Source organism: Trichomycterus rosablanca, chromosome 3 (genome assembly GCF_030014385.1).
Source record: "Trichomycterus rosablanca isolate fTriRos1 chromosome 3, fTriRos1.hap1, whole genome shotgun sequence".
NCBI lineage: Eukaryota > Metazoa > Chordata > Actinopteri > Siluriformes > Trichomycteridae > Trichomycterus > Trichomycterus rosablanca.
The window spans coordinates 25,546,545-25,567,349 of record NC_085990.1 but is presented as its reverse complement, the minus strand read 5'-3'; the positions used below and the strand labels follow the sequence as shown (position 1 = coordinate 25,567,349).

The following is a 20,805-nucleotide window of genomic DNA, read 5'->3' as shown; positions in this document are numbered from 1 at the left end:
AATCAGTTATCACAGGATGGCCATGTCAGCCCACATCTACTAGCAAGGTGTTTCCGCTCAGTTAAAAACAACCATCCATTCACTCATAACACCAGATATTTAAATCTGACTGTGGTGTTGATTCTGCCACACTAAATCATTACAAATACCCACTATCATTCAAACCACATCTTTATGGATCTTGAACAATGGCACAGTCATGCTGGAACAGGAACTTCTATCCAAACTACTGCCACAAAGTTGGAGAATGTAAGCAATGAGCATGGCTGAAGTAATTAAAAGTAGTCTCCACATACTTTTGACAGTAAAATATATTCAAAAGGGTGGCAGCCTTGGTTACATTCATGACAGGAACGGTAGTTATTACACAAAATACATCAGTTCACAAGGTTATATCAAACAGTCATGGGCAATTTTGTATCTCCAATTCACCTCACTTGCATGTTTTTTGGACTGTGGGAGAAAACCGGAGCACCCAGAGGAAACCCACGCAGACACGGGGAGAACATGCAAACTCCACAAAGAAAGGACCCGGTCCGCCCCAGCTGTGGATGGAACCCAGGACCTTCTTGCTGTGAGGCGACAGCGCTACCCACTGAGCCACCATGCCGGCCGTTAAGGTTTTAAGCTATTAATTGGAAGGTTAAGGGTTTGTATCCAGGCTCTGCCAAGCACCCACTTTTACCCCTTTTCCACCAATGCGGAGCGGTTCTGGTTCCGGTTCATGTGTTTCCACCGAAAAAAAGAGGTTCCATATAGCAAACTAGTGTTCTAATCTGGCACCACAGAATACTTGGTTTTTCAGCGCAAACCGCAATGTCATCTGTGGGCATGTCAAAGTGTAGAGGTTTGGGTGCTTTTACATGAGAAGTGGCAAAACCGCTGTGCTGTTGTGTCATATGGAGCTTGACGCTGCACTTCCATCTTTTAAGGTGCACCTGATTAAATTTTGAGCGAGTTTGCCACTGATATTTTCAAAGCGCCTCAAATGAGATTAACTGTATGATATGACGTAGTAAAAGTGACCCGGACAGTACGAACAATGCTTAAGGTGAAAAATAAAGCGCAACGTGGCTTGTACTAAAACAACGAGCAATGGCAATGCATTTCGGCAGTAGAGTATTATAACCAGTAATAACTGAGAAAAGTTAAATTTTCCTATGTCGTACTTTTAGTACATTCAGCCACATTGCGCTTTTTTTTACATTAAGCTTTATCAAGTTTCCCGAGACGCAGATTCTCAGCAACCCAAACTGCATAAACACCACATGTGAAGTAAATATGGCTAAACACAGATATATGTATTGTATTTTAGAGTGGGTTTGATGGTTATTTCAAACAAATAGATGTTCTTGACGTGGAACACTTTAGTAATGTTTTACCGCACCCCTCAAGCCAAGTGCTGAGCAAAGCGGCTATTTGCGCTGAGGGTATTGGTGAGAGCAAAGCGCAAACTGCTTCTCACGTGAACGCACTAAAGAAAGCAACAATACAACTAACACGTCAAACTACGTGTTCTTATTACCAATAGTTGAGCGATGCTTTCTGCATAAAATTAAACATCTGTAACAGCAGCACAAATGCAGGTAATCTACATGCTCCAACATCATGTTACTACTCTTTACTTTCGTTAAGCAACGCCCACTGTTGATGACGCATGCTTGGTTCACAAAAACTGGTAGAAACGCAGGTTGGTTCTCTAAAAAGCACCAATGTTAGAAGAAACCAGAACAGAACCGTTCAAGAACCAGAGTTCTTTTGGTGGAAAAGCGCTATTTGAGTCTTGTGCTCAACTGTTAACCCTTTCTGCTCCAGGCAAGCTTTGGCTTCAAGCAGTTCAACTGAATTTGTTTTGCTAAGCAATATTTTTGTTGCTCAGGGGTCCAGTTGCTATGCTTCTTATCAAAGCCTACTCAGATACAAGACACGAATGCACCCTGGACAGGGCTCTAATTTATTGCATGGCATGACACACCCACTCCTTTGGGCAATGTACAGTGTGTTTTGTGTTGGAAAGTAGGAGGAAAACAGAGTGCCCAGTGGAAACCCATACAAACATTTCAATTAAAAACAATAACCAAATGCCAGTATTAAACCCAGGACTCTGTGACACTCTCTCCATTGCACTGTCAAACTTCACCCCAGGCAAAACATCCATGCTGGCCATGGTGAACCACAGACTAGTATGTGCCCTCCTCCCACATGTAAAGCAATCAGGATCTTATTTTTACTAGCCAGCAATAGACTTTTATACAGAGACGTAACTTGCACTGAGGAGGATCCTATACTCCAGGTATTTCTCCACCACTCATGCCAAGGGCTCAAACAGACAGTAAGTGTCTCTGTTGCAGCAGCAAGAAGGTAATACCCTATCCACCCTTTTCTCCCTCCGACACGGTCAGTCTATCTGATTGTATCTGATTGTATCTGATTGTATAAAATAAAAAATAAAAAATCTTGGTCTGGGAACTTCTGCTATGGGACAGTGGTAGCCTAGTGGGTAGAGCTTTGGGCTATCAACTAAAAGGTTGCAAGTTTGAATCCCAACTCTGCCATGCAGCCATTGTTGGGCCCTTGAGCAAGGCCCTTAACCCTCTATGCACTAGGGGTGCCGTATGATGGCTGACCCTACACGCTGACCCCAGCTTCCAAACAAGCTGGGATATGCAAAGAAATAATTGTATTTTACTGTACACGTGTATATGTATATACTGTATGACAAATAAAGGCATTCTATTCTATTCAAAATACACATTTACATTGCACAGGTCATAACCTTTGAGCTATGCAGCATCCACACTACCTGCCTACAGTGTCATAGATAATTCACTGAATTGCTGTCAGATTACAATGAAAGTAAATTCCACTCCATCACAGGGTACCAAACACACCACTGTACTATTATTTACAGTAGTCCATCCACCTATTAGCATGTTTTGGGAAAACAAACAGAAAAACAGATGTAGGCAAGACAATTTGGGCTCACAACTTCATTTAGAGTGCTCACGTGGTGCAGCAGTAAATTGCACTAGCCCACTACTGCTGTGATCAAGGGTTTAACTCAATATAGGGTGCCTCAATATAGACAGGATTGTCTAAGAGGGGGTGGCAGAGGCCCCACGATAGAATGGTGAGTGAATGAATAAATACATTTATACAAAGTAAACAGAGGTAAGTCTTGAGTTCAGGTCCTTGGAGCAGTCCGACAACAACTTTACCTGCTGGACAAGCATATAATCAACTATTAGAGCACATGAAGCAGCAGCAATAACAGTAATCCCATGTGACATAGCTGAGGAGTTTGTGGAAAGTGGCTGCACACTTTTGGTCCTTTCAGGGAATGAGTAGCAATGCCAGCCAATGTTAAAGCTCCTGAGTAAAACGGACAGATTTTGTTACATGCCTTGGCCTGTTTCGTGAGAGCAGAACGGACAAGCATATATTCATTCATCAGAATGTGATTATAAACAATCATGGCTCTTTTGTGTTGAAGGATGTGCCGGTCTGCAGGTTTGCCTTCTGGTGCTTGCGAGTACAAAAGATGAGAGGGATCAGTGCCAAGCAGTGCTTTGTGACCAACTTCATTGCAGCTTTTTGGTGGGCTAAGATTTCTTTGCTGTGGGAAAAGGGAAGTCAATAGCTGAGGAGCAGCATTGAAAAAGTGTGGTTAGAATATGGTTTTAGAAGGACAAAACCAAAGAACATGGAGAAGACTGACAAGCTACTACATGTGAGCAAGATGACCTTGTTGCATTAATAAACTCTTTTTGTTTTCTAATCCAGACTGGAAGTAGGTGCACTACATGTGGTTTACTAGTAGCTACTTTTTTGTTGTTGTGCTGAATTAATTATACAGCATTTGCAAATGACTAACCAGTCTTTTGTGTTTCCAAGGAGAAGACAAAAAAGCCTTTAGTTTGAACCCAACCCCCTGAGGCGAACTCTGGCAGAGAACCAGTAGCTGTTCTCACTCTTTCTGTTTTCATTTTCTCTTTTAGTCAGTGATTACTGCCTGAACCCAAATATTTTATTTTGACTGGCTGAGGACAGCTCAGTAAATAGATGTTTGTCTTTAAAGGGGTTTGATTCAGCTCTTGTTACTGTAAAAACTTATTAATGATATACATTCATTTATTAATAAACATACATTCCTGCATTTCAGGTCTGCAACACATTCCAAAATAAAGTTGGGACAGTAAAGCATTTATTATTCCCATTCTTCCTGCAAACACTTCTTAAGATGTGCAACAGTACAGGGTCATCGTTGTTGCATTTTTGGTTTCAAAATTCTCCACACATTCTCTATTGGAGACAGGTCAAGAATGCAGGCAGGCCAGTCGAGTACCCATACCCTCTTCTTCCGCAGCCATGCCTTTGTAATGTGCTTTTGTACCAAACCATGATTACAATTACACCTGTTGATATCACCTGTTTGGAATCACATCATTATTTAGTTTTTTCACCTCATTACTAGTCATAAATTGCCCCCATCCCAACTTTTTTTGGAATGTGTTGCAGGCCTGAAATGCAGGAAGGGAAGTATATTAACAAATGAAATGAAACTGAGCAGATAAAACATGAAATATCTCAGGTTCATCCTGTCTGCAATCAAATAAAAGTCAAAGTAAATGTGAGGAACACTGCATTTTTATTTTATTTGCATTTTCCATACTGTCCCAACTTTTTCTGATTTGGGGTTGTGAGTAAGGAGCGCCTCTGTTATTTGCTTCTCAGTTTTTCCATGTCTTGTATCTGTATGATTGCTTTGTGATTAGTCTCTACCAGTGTAGTTCTTCCTTGTGTAGCAGGATGGGGTTTTGTGTTGATTTCATCTAAATTGCTCTCCAGCTGAGGATGATTTGTAGGTACCTTTAAATTGCTGGGCGGTCCTTTCCCATGCTATAAGTATGGGCATTGGTTGGCTACCTGTGGTGCACTTCCTGCTGTTTCCTCTTCCGGGGCATCTGACGTCCGTGCTGGCATGGACGAGTTTGGCTTCGTGTCTCCCGGTGAATCGCTTCTTAACGATTAAAAGCCATGTGGGCTTGTGTTTGTAGTACCGGTGCTATGTTGCTGGTTTTCTCTGCGTTGCTGTTGCCGTGTTTCGCCTTCAGTCGAGTGAAAATAGCGGCTGCATTACACTACTGTGACTACGGTAGCTGTTGTGCCTGCTGGTCTGTACTCTGACTTTCACTGCGCGGAAAACTGCATTGCTGTATCCTGGTAGGTATACGATCTATTTTAAATTGGTCATCGTGTGAGTCGGTCATTTTAAGTGTTGTGTATTTTATAGGTCCTTTAACCTGGATCGTGCTGGCTCGGGTTCCAGTTTCCTGAGTGCTGCTGTTTTGCCTTCATTGGTGTTTTGCCTTTATTGGTGTTCTGCTGGAACTATTGTTTTGTCTGGATTGCTGTTTTGCCTGAGAGACTGTTTTGCCTGCATTGGGTTTTGCCTAAACTACTGTTTGGTCAGACTTTGTCATTTTTGTTTATATTACTGTTTTGTCTGAATCGTATTTTGAGTTATTGTTTTGTATAAATACATTTTGTTTATATAATTGTTTTCATTTATTTTGATCTATGGTTTATTGTATTGGAGAATTATTTGTTTTCTTTCTTTTCCTTTGGCTGGACAGGAGCTGTGGGCCAAAGCAGGAGGCTGATGGACTTTGGTGGTGGAACCTCTTTCACTTGCCCTGCAGTCTAGAGCACATTGGGTGTTATTGAGGTGTGCGGTGTGATCACGTGTGGTGTGTAGTGTAGGAGATTCCTTTACTTCCATATTTTCCGCTGCCGTGGTAAGCCCTCAGCCCTGTTCCTTCCTGCCCTGGTTGTCTTTATAAATTATAAATGGACCCATAGAGTATTAAATGTGATGCGGCTAATCATTTTATACTAATTGTGTCTGTTTTAGAACGTGGCTTGTCATGTGGAAACTTTTGTAAACAATTGTTAATAAAACTAAGTGTTGGAAGTACGTCTCTGGTCTCTAAGTGTGTTCGAACCTTGGTGTCATTCTTTCTGGGCCTTAAGTGCCCGTTATATAAATATTTCCTAGGGGTGAAATTCCCCTAGGTGGCGTTGTCGAGCAACTTTAACCTAAACAAACAAACCAAGCGTCCACCGCTCCGTCACAATCGCATGCAATAAGTTGGTTCTTATGCAGAGATTCTGTTATATGGTGCCGGCATAAAATAATTCATTTACCCAATTTCCTCTTTTGCACATCTGTCACACTAAATGCTTGCAGATCATTATACAAAAACAAATTTATATAAGAAAAGCAGAAGACATCACGCAAGGCATCAGGGAATCATTGCAGACATTTTCTTCTTTATTAGATCTCCAGCAGAAATGTTTGCCTTGTAATGACACAACACATTATGTGACACAGGTGGGACTCAAACTCACAATCCCCAATTAGCCATTAATATGACTGGGTGTGCCACCTTTAGCCTGTCTTTGATGCAGTATTAATTTCATTTAGGCACTTTAGAGAGCTTTTGGACAAAATCTGTCCATTGAAGGTGCTGCCTCAGCCTCACAAATAGTCAAGACGTTTACTCCATGCTACTCCTAAACAAAACTAGAACCAGAATTAGAACATGCATTTGTAACATAAATGGTAAAAAAGCAATTTTGAAGGTAACCAGTTCCATGAACTCCTTTGGGCTACGAATCCCTAGTTTACACTACACGATTTTGCCCTGATTTCCGCTCTCCTACAGGTTGCTGCTAGATGTGGCAGCTTAAAGGAAACTCGACGCTCTCGGGACTCGAAAATTGGCTCTTGATCACTATGTGTGAACTGTTCAACGACTTGATCCAAGCGGCTCACCAAGCTGAGACTCAGGAAACAAATCTAGCATTCTAAATATCTGGACCTGTCGGTGACTCAAAATCATGTCAGCAAGATACAGAAGGGAAAATCTGGGGGGGAAGATGTAAATGTGTGTAAATGGGGCAGGGTCATAATATAGTTTATAACAGAATACATCGGCACACATACAAGCTTTACAGTATTTATGATCTTATCGTCCTCGGCAAACCATAATACCCACATTGGATTGCATAAAAATATTTATTTGACTTCCAACTCTCTCTGCAGAACAGACAATCCCTGCTGGCCGTGTAGCCAAAAACCACTCCTTAACCCAGATTCATTTATTTTTTTTCTACTTTTCTGCTACATATCAGTGCACAAACAACTTTGATCGCTCACTTCTTATTGTTGACATGCATTTTTGGACATGCTATCATTAAACCCCTAGTCACTTCTCATGTATGTTTTTGTGACAAAACATAGTTTGGGAGACCAGAAAGACTTGTCTGAGATTCATCCTGCTAATAGATTGAATAGATGAAAACCACAACGACTTAAAAGATTCCTGATTACAATAGATCAGGATGTGTAGTGTAAACTGTACAGCGATCTGAACAACTTGAAAATCGTGTAGTGTGAACTAGGCAAAAAGCCTGATTCTGTGCCCTGACCTAACAATGTCTGATATAAAGATAATGAAATCTGATATACAGTGTATCACAAAAGTGAGTACACCCCTCACATTTCTGCAAATATTTCATTATATCTTTTCATGGGACAACACTATAGACATGAAACTTGGATATAACTTAGAGTAGTCAGTGTACAGCTTGTATAGCAGTGTAGATTTACTGTCTTCTGAAAATAACTCAACACACAGCCATTAATGTCTAAATAGCTGGCAACATAAGTGAGTACACCCCACAGTGAACATGTCCAAATTGTGCCCACATGTATCGTTGTCCCTCCCTGGTGTCATGTGTCAAGGTCCCAGGTGTAAATGGGGAGCAGGGCTGTTAAATTTGGTGTTTTGGGTACAATTCTCTCATACTGGCCACTGGATATTCAACATGGCACCTCATGGCAAAGAACTCTCTGAGGATGTGAGAAATAGAATTGTTGCTCTCCACAAAGATGGCCTGGGCTATAAGATTGCTAACACCCTGAAACTGAGCTACAGCATGGTGGCCAAGGTCATACAGCGGTTTTCCAGGACAGGTTCCACTCGGAACAGGCTTCGCCAGGGTCGACCAAAGAAGTTGAGTCCACGTGTTCGGCGTCATATCCAGAGGTTGGCTTTAAAAAATAGACACATGAGTGCTGCCAGCATTGCTGCAGAGGTTGAAGACGTGGGAGGTTAGCCTGTCAGTGCTCAGACCATACACCGCACACTGCATCAACTCAGTCTGCATGGTCGTCATCCCAGAAGGAAGCTGACGCACAAGAAAGCCCGCAAACAGTTTGCTGAAAACAAGCAGTCCAAGAACATGGATTACTGGAATGCCCTGTGGTCTGACGAGACCAAGATAAACTTGTTTGGCTCAGATGGTGTCCAGCATGTGTGGCGGCGCCCTGGTGAGAAGTACCAAGACAACTGTATCTTGCCTACAGTCAAGCATGGTGGTGGTAGCATCATGGTCTTAGGCTGCATGAGTGTTGCTGGCACTGGGGAGCTGCAGTTCATTGAGGGAAACATGAATTCCAACATGTACTGTGACATTCTGAAACAGAGCATGATCCCCTCCCTTCGAAAACTGGGCCTCATGGCAGTTTTCCAACAGGATAACGACCCCAAACACAACCTCCAAGATGACAACTGCCTTGCTGAGGAAGCTGAAGGTAAAGGTGATGGACTAAACCCAATTGAGCACCTGTGGCGCATCCTCAAGTGGAAGGTGGAGGAGTTCAAGGTGTCTAACATCCACCAGCTCCGTGATGTCATCATGGAGGAGTGGAAGAGGATTCCAGTAGCAACCTGTGCAGCTCTGGTGAATTCCATGCCCAGGAGGGTTAAGGCAGTGCTGGATAATAATGGTGGTCACACAAAATATTGACACTTTGGGCACAATTTGGACATGTTCACTGTGGGGTGTACTCACTTATGTTGCAGCTATTTAGACATTAATGGCTGTGTGTTGAGTTATTTTCAGAAGACAGTAAATCTATACTGCTATACAAGTTGTACACTGACTACTCTAAGTTATATCCAAGTTTTATTTCTATAGTGTTGTCCCATGAAAAGATATAATAAAATATTTGCAGAAATGTGAGGGGCGTACTCACTTTTGTGATACACTGTATCAGTACAACATGAAATACAAATTCTATTCTACTCTATAATTTCTATAGCATTCCACACTTTGTAAGACCTACCATGTCAGTTTGCTTTTGAAACAGGGAAACTGAGATATTCTTATCAGAGCAGACATATTATCCTAGGTATTAATAATGGGATCAAAAAGATGATCCAAATGATCAAAAAGAACTTTAATCCATGCAAGATTATTACAGCTCCTGTATTACCATTTCTTTGCAATAACCTTCCTTATTGCAAAGATCATCATAAAATGACTGAATCTTGGACGCAACTGGGTCTTCAGTCAGAGCAGTTTTTCAAAACACTTGTGAAAACTCACTTTGCAATGGCTAAATTAGGCTTAAATAACCTTTTAGGCTTTATAAATGGCCTTTCAAATGTCCTTGAGCCTGACCTATAAGCTTGCTGGTTATCGATCAACTATCATCTTATGATAGTCAATTATTGATTTAAATAATCTGCAAAATTTGCATCCAGAAACCATTGTTGAATCGATTATATTCCCAAGAAAGGCATGACATGCATGTCATGTAGAGCTAGTTTTTAAAAGAAACTCTGAGTTTACATCCCAGAACTCCCTGAGAGCCACTGTACAACCCTGGAGCAGAGCTAATCCTCTAGATTGCAATGTGTTCTATGTATTTACAACATTTGCCAAATAAATAAGTTTAATGCAATAATGATATTATATTCTTTTGTGGTCCCAATGCACAGCTAATACTGGAGGATTCTGGCAGCATCTGGATCTCTCATGAGAAGTGGGACAGAGTCAAACCCAAGAGCGTGAGAAACCCACTTTAGGACACGAGACTCTCCCCTGAAAAAACAAAACCATATCAACTGTTCTTTAGAAGCAAAAAAAATCCTTTCCGACCTTTAGTGGAATGGATGGCTTCATCTTGGCTGACCCGGACTTTTCAGCTGGACCACTGTGATAAAGTGTGCTTTTATCACCAGACTCATTTCAAAACATTTTCCTCAGAGATCTCTGCAGTGTCAACGCACATCTTAGTTTAAACTTAGCTGCTACAAATGCCTACTGTTATTTCCAGATGCAATTGCATTTATTTAGAGGACACCGAACAGTCACACCGTCTTAGAGCATGTTTTTAAGTGGGAAAAACCCCAAGAGAACATGGGGAGAACATGAGAAACTCACAGACAGGGACCCATGGCAATTTCAAACCCAGGTCCCAGCACCCAAACTGCCTTTTGCAAGACTTAAACACACTTTGCATCATTTTAAAGCAAATTAAATAATTCACAGCCCAATAATGTGGGTGCTACACTTCAAGGTCCACTTGAAGCTTCAAGGTCCACAAAACCTGGCTTTGATTCCGGCTTCCAAACAATGCCTGTATGGAATCTTTGCATGATTCATTAAGCCGTCTGTTGAACAGCTGTGGTCTAGGTAAATATTATGTGTTACCACAAAATGAAAGCAATTACTCTTTAAAGGGCTATTTATGAAACTCTGACTTCCAGAAATGTTAAAACTTTGTGTAATGAAATTCCTGATGTGCAGCCGCTGTTCAAAACATTTCGTGCCAAAGATAATTCTAGTAAAAAAATGACAGAACTGTGAGAAGGATTTCTAGCCACTTCAACAAACTTATTACTTATTATTTAACTCCTGATATAAAAAAAAACAGGCTCCTTTGACTATAGAAACTGTGCTGTAATATCCACTAAAATATACATACTGATAGAAATAAATCCACCAATAAAACAATGCATGTTTGATGCCAACACACATCCTACTAGGCTATAATGCATTTACAGACCTCACTTTGTCATGCTGAAACAGGAAAGGACCTCTCCCAAACTGTTCCCACAAAGTTAGAAGGAGGGGTGTCCACATAAATTTGGCTATATCTCTATATTTATTGGGTATAATACAAGCTATTTGAAGAGTGTATTGGTCTATCATATTGGGCACCGTGCAATAAAGTGGTGCAGCGTTAAAGTATACTGCATGGCTCATATTTTAGCTGTGCTATTGGCAGGTTGATAATCTGCTTGAACGACAAGAGATCAAAGAAAAAATAGTCCATCATTTACCAGTAATATTTGTTTGACTTGCAATGTGTCCATTAGTTAGGCTTTAAAGAAGAATGTGATAATAGTAGGTATATATTAGACTTGTCATTCATTGCACTTCCAACATTTCAGCAGATTTTTGCACACTGATAGACACAAATGCCTCCAATTAAACAATGACAACACAAGACAGACAACACAATATACACAGTGCAGATAAAAACACCCCAATCATAAAATGCCAACAAAAACATTCTCCTATTATAGCATTGAATTGTGCTCATGTTTGTGTGATATGGAAATGGCGTATTACAAGCGCAACATCACAGATCACATAACGGTAGCATTAAGAGAAGTGGCTGCATCTCTCTGAGGTAAGTTCAAAACAGGCTATAAGTTGTCTCTGCTTCCAGACATTAATGAAAGCAGCTGTTAAAGGAAACATATCACAGAAAACAAACAGTCTTTTGTGAAAAGGTATATAAACAAAATTGCAAGACATCTAATTGCCATTCATAAAAATTAAACTGAGGTTGCAAAGGTAGGCATGGTAACAATGGTGGCAGTCAGATCTACTTTGAGTCTGAGAAAGGTATGGGACAATGGTTGCATGTTATCGACCAACCAAACAAAGAACTTCATACATTGTATTTATTGCCAAGGCCTAAATGCAATTGGGTGAACATTTATTCCATTCCATTTATTCCATTATTCCATTAAGATGAATGGGATTAAATCAGAGTAAACATGACTATGGGTGTGTTCGAAAACCTAGGGAGCTGCCTTGCTGTCTTACTGCCTACATAGGCAGCTGCCTCAGTAGAGAGGATTCTAATAAGTTATTGACTTATAAGGCAGGTTTTTTTACGAACGCGCTACTCAGACAGCGATTCCATCGGGTTTCGCATTTAGCATCTTGCCATTCAAACCAATGGGATGGGGTGGCACAGCGCGCTAGCATGTCAACTAACTCTCCTCTCCCTATCTCCCTTCGAGTACCGAAAACGGTTACATTCGCTGACAAGCCCGAACTTGCAAATAAATTACACTTGTGCAAGTTTATACAAGTTAAAAATCAATAATAATTTATTTATGTTTGAAAATAACATTTGTTTCTCCGCACCGTCAGCCATGTTTTTTTATTTTTCTGCCGCACTGAACGCTGGGATTGCCTTGATCACTAAGGACGCTTCCGATGCTCACTCGTTCTTGAGTCAAAATAACATTGAAATTTTAAGATGCCTTACTAGACAGCTTATTAAGGCAGCTAGGATTTCGAACAGCCTCCTTCTCGGGAGCGCGCGTAGGATGACGTAAAATGCTGTCTATGTAGAGAGCTCACTAGCTTTCCAAACACACCCTATATCTGGCAAGCATTAAAAGAAGTTGGCATTAAAAGAAGTTTCTTGCTTCTCCAAGAAGCAAGAAAGGGAACCCCAATGATAGGGATGGATGACTTTATTGTCCAATTTGTTAGTGCATGGAATGAACAGAAAAACTAAGATCACATTCCATCACTGGCACTCAAACTGGGTCATTTATTTCCAAAAAATTGCTGTACTGTAGAATTACTGCGGTTTATCAGCAGGCAGTTTGCCTAGGCATAGGAACCAAATCTCAGGACAGCTCAGTCGCTGTGATCCATTGAACGTCATACCTCAATCTAATTTTGAGACAAGGCATGTCTTGGACATCCCAGTGGCCTGCCTAGAATGTCCCAGTGGTCTCCCAAAGTGGTCTCCCAGCTATCCACTTTGTTGCATTTGTTGTACAGTAAATGTCTGTGAGAAATGGAAGAAAGACCCCAATGATCTTTTCCATTATCTCTATTCACTAGAGAGTCTTGTGGTCGGAGACAGAGCAATTCCAAAACCAGATAGTGATGGCAGCTGCTTTGGATGCTCTTGATAGTTCCTCTGTAGAATGTGCTGAGGGTAGGAGGTGGGAGCTGAGCTTTTCTCACCCTTCGCAGAAATGCTGCTGGACTTTCTTGGTTATGGAGCTAGTGTTGAGGGATGAGGTGAGGTTCTCTGCCAGGTGAAGGCTAAGAAATTTAGTGCTCTTGACACTAAATCTAAACCATGAAAGAGCTGTCGATGTTTAGCTGATCAAACCATGTTTGATACCAGCATGCATCCATTCGGGTCAGAATTACATTATAGTTTTTGAATGCTAGTCCGCATGATATTAAACAGAATAAGATTTCAGATTTAGCCACAAACTGAGGTTAAAACACACTCATCCTACTTTTAAATCAGTATGGGTAAACAAAAAAAAAACATGATTATGCTGGTTGTTTACTGTCTTAATGTTTTGTTTAATGCTTGCACCAGTTCCCATGTTGGCACCTGAAGTGAAGTGACCGACTGCTTCTTTTTACCAGCCAGTGATGGATTCTCACAGAAAGCCATATCATATATGAAGACTACAGCTGATACAACCTGTCTGTATCAGTATTAACACTGTGTAAAAGGTTTTCTCTATGGAAGCCACTCAGCTTCTTGTTTAATCACTTGTAATCTCACGGATGGACAGTAGCAACTCTCTCCTGGCAGGTCCTTCCACGTCTACTATTAAACCCTTGCAACTCATTTAAAATGCAGCTGTTTGCCTGGTTTTTAAAAAACTAAACTCTGGCACATCACCCCACTGCTGCATTCTTTTCACTGGCTTCCTGTAGCTGCACACATTTAGTTTAAAACAATGACGCTTGCCTACAAAGCCAAAGTGATGGAACAAACTTCCCTTGCCAACAATGGGCACGTGAGCATCGGGACTGGACCACGAAGCAATGTAAGAAGGTGGCCTGGTCTGATGAATCATGCGTGTGCGTCACTTCCCTGGGGAACAGATGGCACCAGGATGCACTATGGGAAGAAGGCAAGCCGGTGGAGGCAGTGTGACGCTTTGGGCAATGTTCTGTTGGAAAACCTTGGGTCCTGCCATCCATGTGGATGTTACTTTGACATGTACCACCTACCTAAGCATTGTTGCAGACCATGTACAACCTTTCATGGAAACGGTATTCCATGATGGCTGTTGTTTCTTTCAGCAGGATAATGCGCCCTGAGTTTGAGGTGTTGACTTGGCCTCCAAATTTCCCAGATCTCAAACCAATCGAGTATCTGTGGGATGTGCTGGACAAACAAGTCAGATCTATGGAGGCCCCACCTCGCAACTTACAGGAGTTAAAGGATCTGCTGCAAACATCTTGGTGCCAGATACCACAGCACACCTTCAGGGGTCTAGTGGCTTCATGCCTCTACGGGACAGGGCTGTTTTGGCAGCAAAAGGGGGACCAACACAATATTAGGAAGGTGGTTATAATGTTATCCCTAATCGGTGTATTTCTTTAAAAAAAAAAGAAGATATGTATCCTTGGACTGTTGTCTACTTAAACTAGAGTTTAGTAATGTTTACTATGGAAGCACTTCTGTAAATTGCTCTGGATTTGGCTAAATGCCAAATATGCAAATGTAAATGTTTTCTAGTTCAACTGTGTGAACGTGTTGCAGCTTAGACGGTTTGGATTCACTATTGATTTTGTCCCAATGCATATGCAGTGCCCAGGTAATGCATTCAGTATGAATTCTGGGTAACACACCTGCTTCCATTCCTCAGGGAGTCAAGTATTTAGAGCAGAAAACGACTAAACTACCCAAAACTAAGAGGGAATAGAGACAATGTGGTGAATCTTTCCAAAGCGTTCCCACTGTTCCACCACTCATTCTGAGAGGAGCCACTGCTGCACTATTTTTGTTCCTTCTGTTCAGTCTGATTGGTGGGAATAAAAGACAGCACTGTACTTTAGAATAAAAAAAGTGGATGGATGAAGGTGGCATGGCATGGCTGTGCAAAAAGTCTGTGAGAACAACTTGCTCTCTTTTAGGCCTTTTAAAAAGAAAAAGCCCTCATGGTCTCCACAGTAACCCCTCAACACAGGCGAGTCATTAAGCATCCGTTTGCTCATTTGCATCAAAAGCAAGCTTTTTCATTTTTACTTTCTTTTAAGGTTACTGAGCACAAGTGTTTTTCTTGTCTTTCTTCTTTTAGTGGCTTCCCTGATTTCAAAACACTTCTTAATAAGACATATTTGTTTCTACGCAAGAAATAACTAATGACTATTTAATTTAATAATTAATAATGTACAAATGACTATTTAATTACAGAAATGTATAAATGAAATTTTTTTATGAATTTGTTGATATAAAAGCTGGGTCACAACAGATTTTGTAATGTAAAATTCAGGAAACTGTAACGAATTAGGGCTAGACTGGACAAGAGGGGAGAGATGCAGAGATGATCAATAACTACAGACAAACAGGAGTAAAACAGGAGCAAACCAAGAGCAAAGTCAAATCAAACCAAAATAGTCTCCAAAGACTGGACCCCAACTGCCTCCTTATATGTCCCTTAAACAAGGTGCAGCTGTGGGTAATTAGCAGCGTGGACCAATCATAATGAGGGGCGTTGGCTACAGCATGTGCTTCAGGAAAGTGAGGCGTATCACATAAACACACTCCAGGCGCACAGAGGCTTGATTCGTGACAGTAAAATTTTATATCAGTGGGATTCTTGGCGATAAGCAATTTTCTAATGCCAGCATTTGGCCCGAATAAAAATGGTCAGAGAAACCAAAATTCCATGCAAAGTAAAACTTTGACCAGCAGATTTATGTCTGCAACCAGAAGGACCACTGATCCACAGTGTTAACCTCTGAAACGTCGGAGTCTGATGCTAATACACAGTTGATCCAAAATGGTGAATAAGCTTTTCTTGCAGTTGGCTGAATAGATGTATTACACTATTATCAAACCAGACTGAAAACAATGAATTATGGCAGTATATTTTGGTAGTCACAATTATTCAACCACAAAATTACGTGATGTGTTCCAAAAACACCACCCAGAGATGTTGGTAAAGAAGATCATATTACTGTACTAAAAGTAAGTAAATGAAAACATTTCCAGAACCTTGAACATTACCAGATACATGATTGGAGATACTGTCCAGAAGTTTTAAACTTATGGCACAGCAGCAAACCTTCCTGGCTGTGGGGGAAAACCCAAAGACATTTTGGCATCAAGGATACCAACCAATGACATATTTTCAGTTCTTCCTGCAAACACGTCTTAAGATGTGCAACAGTACAGGATTGTTGTTGTTGCATATTTCTTTCCAAAATTCTCCACACATTCTCTATTGGGTACACGTCAATGTGTGCCACATTTTAAGTGGCATTTGTGAATGTAACTCCGTATTGTAGTGCTTGATAAAGGTTTGCCAAAGTAATCCCTCACCCATGTGGTTATATCAGCTATTGATGAATGACGGTTCTTGATGCAGTGCCAACTGAGGGAATGAAGATTCCCTCAGTTAAGCTTGCGCCATTGGCCTTTACACACTGAAATTCCTTCAATTCCCTGAATTGTTTAATCATATTATGCACTGTAGAATGAGAAATATGCAAATCCCTTTCAATCTTTCTTTGAGGAACATTGTTTTTAATCATTTTTTAACAATTTTCCCACCACTGTCCATATTTGCTCCTCAAAGACTCAACCTTTCATGGATCCTGCATGTTTGTTTCAAATCATGATTACAATCACCTGTTGACATCACCTGTTTGAAATCACATCATTATTTAGTTTTTTCACCTCATTACTAGCTCTAAATTGCCCCTGTACCAACTGTTTTGAAATGTGTTGCAGGCCTGTGATGCAGGAATGGATGCATATGATCTTGGGTTCATACTGTCTGCAATTAAATAAAAGTCAGTGTAAGAAACACTGCATTTTCTATTAGCATTTTCCATACTGTCTTCTAATTTGTGTTTGTAGAAATCTTGCTTATAAAACTAAATCAATTGGTGTCTTCAATCTTCAAACAATTAACGACAAAACAATTATTATGTTAAAGGGTAAGGTAATGTTACACAACGATAAGCATGTTTTTGTCCCAATATTTTTGAAGGTTGTTGCAGGCATCACATTTGGAATAAGCATAAATTTACTTTAAAATGTGTTTTAAAAAGATACAAGAAGTAGATTTTGCTGTTGACTGGTTCCTGTCCACCTAGACCAGGATAAGCATTTACTAATTATAAAAAAAATATTATTATTAGGTAACTCAGAATAGTTACCTAATTCACCATGCTGAAAATTCACCATGCTGAAGCAGGAAACATCCAGCTGAGTGTCCTTGTTGTGCAGAATGATCTACAGGATGAAACTGTCATCAGATAATCCCAGCAGTGTAAGCTGAAATGCTATTCCTGTATCAAACCTATATTTATACACTGAGACCTTGGACATGTACTAAACTTGCTGGGGATGAGATACATATAGCTTAATTACACAAGAAAAAAACTGTCAGAGCTAATACAGAACAGATGGAGCAGGAAGTGGTGCTCAGATTCGTGTTAGCACATGCTAGTATATAGTAGACAGATGACCCTGTTAGGCTTATACATGGACATGACCTAATGAGACATCTGACAATTTACTGTAGACAATCCATCTTATGGTTAGTCAGCAACACGTTTGTCTGTCTATAAGTCATTTCTGCTCGTATGTGTGTCTTTTTGTATCCATATCAAACACACATACACCGCTCAGCCATAACATTAAAACCACCTCCTTGTTTCTACACTCACTGTCCATTTTATCAGCTCCACTTACCATATAGAAGCACTTTGTAGTTCTACAATTACTGCCTGTAGTTCATCTGTTTCTCTGCATGCTTTGTTAGCCCCCTTCATGCTGTTCTTTAATGGTCAGGACCCCCACAGAGCAGGTATTATTTGGGTGGTGGGTCATTCTCAGCACTGCAGTGACACTGACATGGTGGTGGTGTGTTAGTGTGTGTTGTACTGGTATGAGTGGATAAGACACAGCAGCGCTGATGGAGTTTTTAAACTCACTGTCACTGCTGGACTGAGAATAGTCCAACAACCAAAAATATATCCAGCCAATAGAGCCCTGTGGGCAGCGTCCTGTGACCACTGATGAAGGTCTAGAAGATGACCAACTCAAACAGCATTAATAGATGAGCGATCGTCTCTGACTTTACATCTACAGTGTGGACAAACTAGGAGTGTCTAATAGAGTGGACATTGAGTGGACACGGTTTTCAAAAACTCCAGCAGCGCTGCTGTGTCCGATCCACTAATACCAGCACAACACACACTAACACACCACCACCACTGCAGTGCTGAGAATAATCCACCATCTAAATAATACCTGCCAGGGCTCTAGAGTGCGACCAATTTGGTCGCACATGCGACCTAATTTCTCAATGGTGCGACTAAAAAAAATCTCAGGTCGCACCGGTGCGACCAGGCGTCCGAGGGAAAACAAAAACAACAGACACACATTAGGCCAATATCATGGTCTAAACCAATCAGAGATAGTGAAGGGCGGGACAATATTGTAGCGGTGATATGTGAGCGACATTCAGCTCAGCCAATCAGAATGCAGCACCAGGTTTATACACGTGCGTTCGGACGTTCTGCCGTAAGTTTAGTTTTGTATATGAGACTCGCCGGATGTCCCCAGAATGGAAGTTCGGGTTCTGGAGCTCGGCGGTGTAAAGTGCTGTAACGCTCACTTAAGTCCTGACTAAACAGTTAAAGTGACTCGACCCTGTCGTGTGCCTTTATTCCCACACCTCCACCACCGCACAGCAAAAGACCCGCAGCATCCCCACCGGACAGCGGCTAGGTGAGCCGACCCTCTACAGTAGCAAGGGGCTAATGCTAGCGGTAAAGTGCCGCGATAGTGAAAGTAAAAACACGACAATATTTTCGTTAAGTAAAATATAAAAATAACTAAAAGACCAAAATATATTACAATACATGTAGTCAAAATACGCAGTGAGTGCACCGCAAGCGATTTTGGGAATCTGTGTAAAAGATTCAGTAAAGCCGATAATATAATGCACTGCATTTAAGATTACACTCTAACACACACACAAACATATACATATAATTTTAAATATACACACACATATAAATAGATATACACACATACATACACATTTACTCTATTATTTTTATAATTTTTATAAGTGTGCTATAATTAGTCTGTAATACTATAATTAACTGTAAAGAAGACAGTGGCCGGCAATAGTATATTTGTGACTGGTTCTAATACATTTCGAATTGAAAGGCTGAAAAAGCCCAATGCATCTATAAAACACATTACATGCCGCGATAAATGCACTGCCCAAGTGTCCCCTCTCCCCACTGCCCTTCATTGTCAGGCAGCAGCAAACAGATCATCAGACGAGGCCATGTTGACCAGATTGTTAGTTATTTCCAAGTCAATATTGCCTGTATGGACAGTGATAAAAAAAATAAAAAAAAAAGGGAACCTGTAAAACTGCGGTGTTAAATGCGATGCGGTCGAAAATTTGGGTGCACCTAACTTTTGTGCTGGTGCACCTAAGAAAAGAAGTTAGGTGCACCAGTGCAACACGTTAGTCTAGAGCCCTGCCTGCTCTGTTGTAGTCCTGTGGGGAACACATTGTAATACTGACACACATGAGTTCAAATGATGTCATCTTTAGCCATAAGATCACTAATCTCATCTTTAACTTTTAAGATCTTTTAAGGTCCTTTAAAATGTTCACTCATTTTCAACATTTGTCCTGTCTTTTGGTTGGCACAGTAACACATGCAGTAAGGTTGGTGTCCTACAGTAACACAGATCCTAAAGACCTGAAATCAATTCCTCCAGTAACTGACTGTTAGGTGTGTTGCATTTCTCTCTAGATATAAGCAGTAAATATGTAAATGTGTGAGGGTGTGTTGCACTGTGATGGACATCTTCTAGACCTTCATCAGTGGTCACAGGACGCTGCCTATGGGGCGCTGTTGGCTGGACATATTTTTGGTTGGTGGACTATTCTCAGTCCAGCAGTGACAGTGAGGTGTTTAAAAACTCCATCAGCATTGCTGTGTCTTATCCATTAATACCAGCACAACACACACTAACACACCACCACTATGTCAGTGTCACTGCAGTGCTGAGAATGACCCACCAGCCAAAAAATATCTACTCTGTGGTGGTCCTGGGAGATTCCTGACAATTGAAGAACAGCATGAAAGGGGGCTAACAAAGCATGCAGAGAAACAGATGGACTACAGTCAGTAACTGAAGAACTACAAAGTGCTTCTATATGGTAAGTGGAGCTGATAAAATGGACAGTAAGTGTAGAAACAAGGAGGTGGTTTTAATGTTATGGCTGATTGGTGTATATTCCTGTAGAAACTGTGGATACTTCAGTTTATTTCTATCTGCCCGAAACATGCAGAAGGTTCTTGGATGCCCTAAATTGCCCTTAGGTGAGTAACTAAGTAAGTAAATACAAGTAACTACATTTCGTTGCCTTGTACCTGTACTGAGCAATGACAATAAAGTTGAATCTATCTAATCTATCTAAATGTGTGTGTTGCTCTGAAATAAATTGGTGTCCTGTCTAGGGTGTTATTCTGCATAAGCCCAGTGTTTAAAGGTGGTGCTGGACCTGGATGAATGACTAAAACTGTCTATTTTCTTTTAGCTTTCTCTACAGCTCATATCCGGCATGTCTTCTAATTCTTTATATGGTTTCAGGAGCGGCA

The 20,805-nt window shown here is 40.8% G+C and overlaps 2 long non-coding RNA genes across 2 annotated transcripts; both read left to right on the top strand.

Moving 5' to 3' along the window:
• The first annotated feature begins 4,968 nt into the window (after positions 1-4,968).
• Positions 4,969-5,977, top strand: LOC134310419 (uncharacterized). Its single transcript, XR_010011305.1, has 3 exons — positions 4,969-5,223; positions 5,294-5,468; positions 5,637-5,977. It is a non-coding gene; the product is annotated as an uncharacterized LOC134310419 (long non-coding RNA).
• Positions 5,978-19,963: 13,986 nt separating this feature from the next.
• Positions 19,964-20,548, top strand: LOC134310418 (uncharacterized). The gene is made up of 3 exons (XR_010011304.1): positions 19,964-20,111; positions 20,195-20,363; positions 20,450-20,548. It is a non-coding gene; the product is annotated as an uncharacterized LOC134310418 (long non-coding RNA).
• Positions 20,549-20,805: the final 257 nt, after the last annotated feature.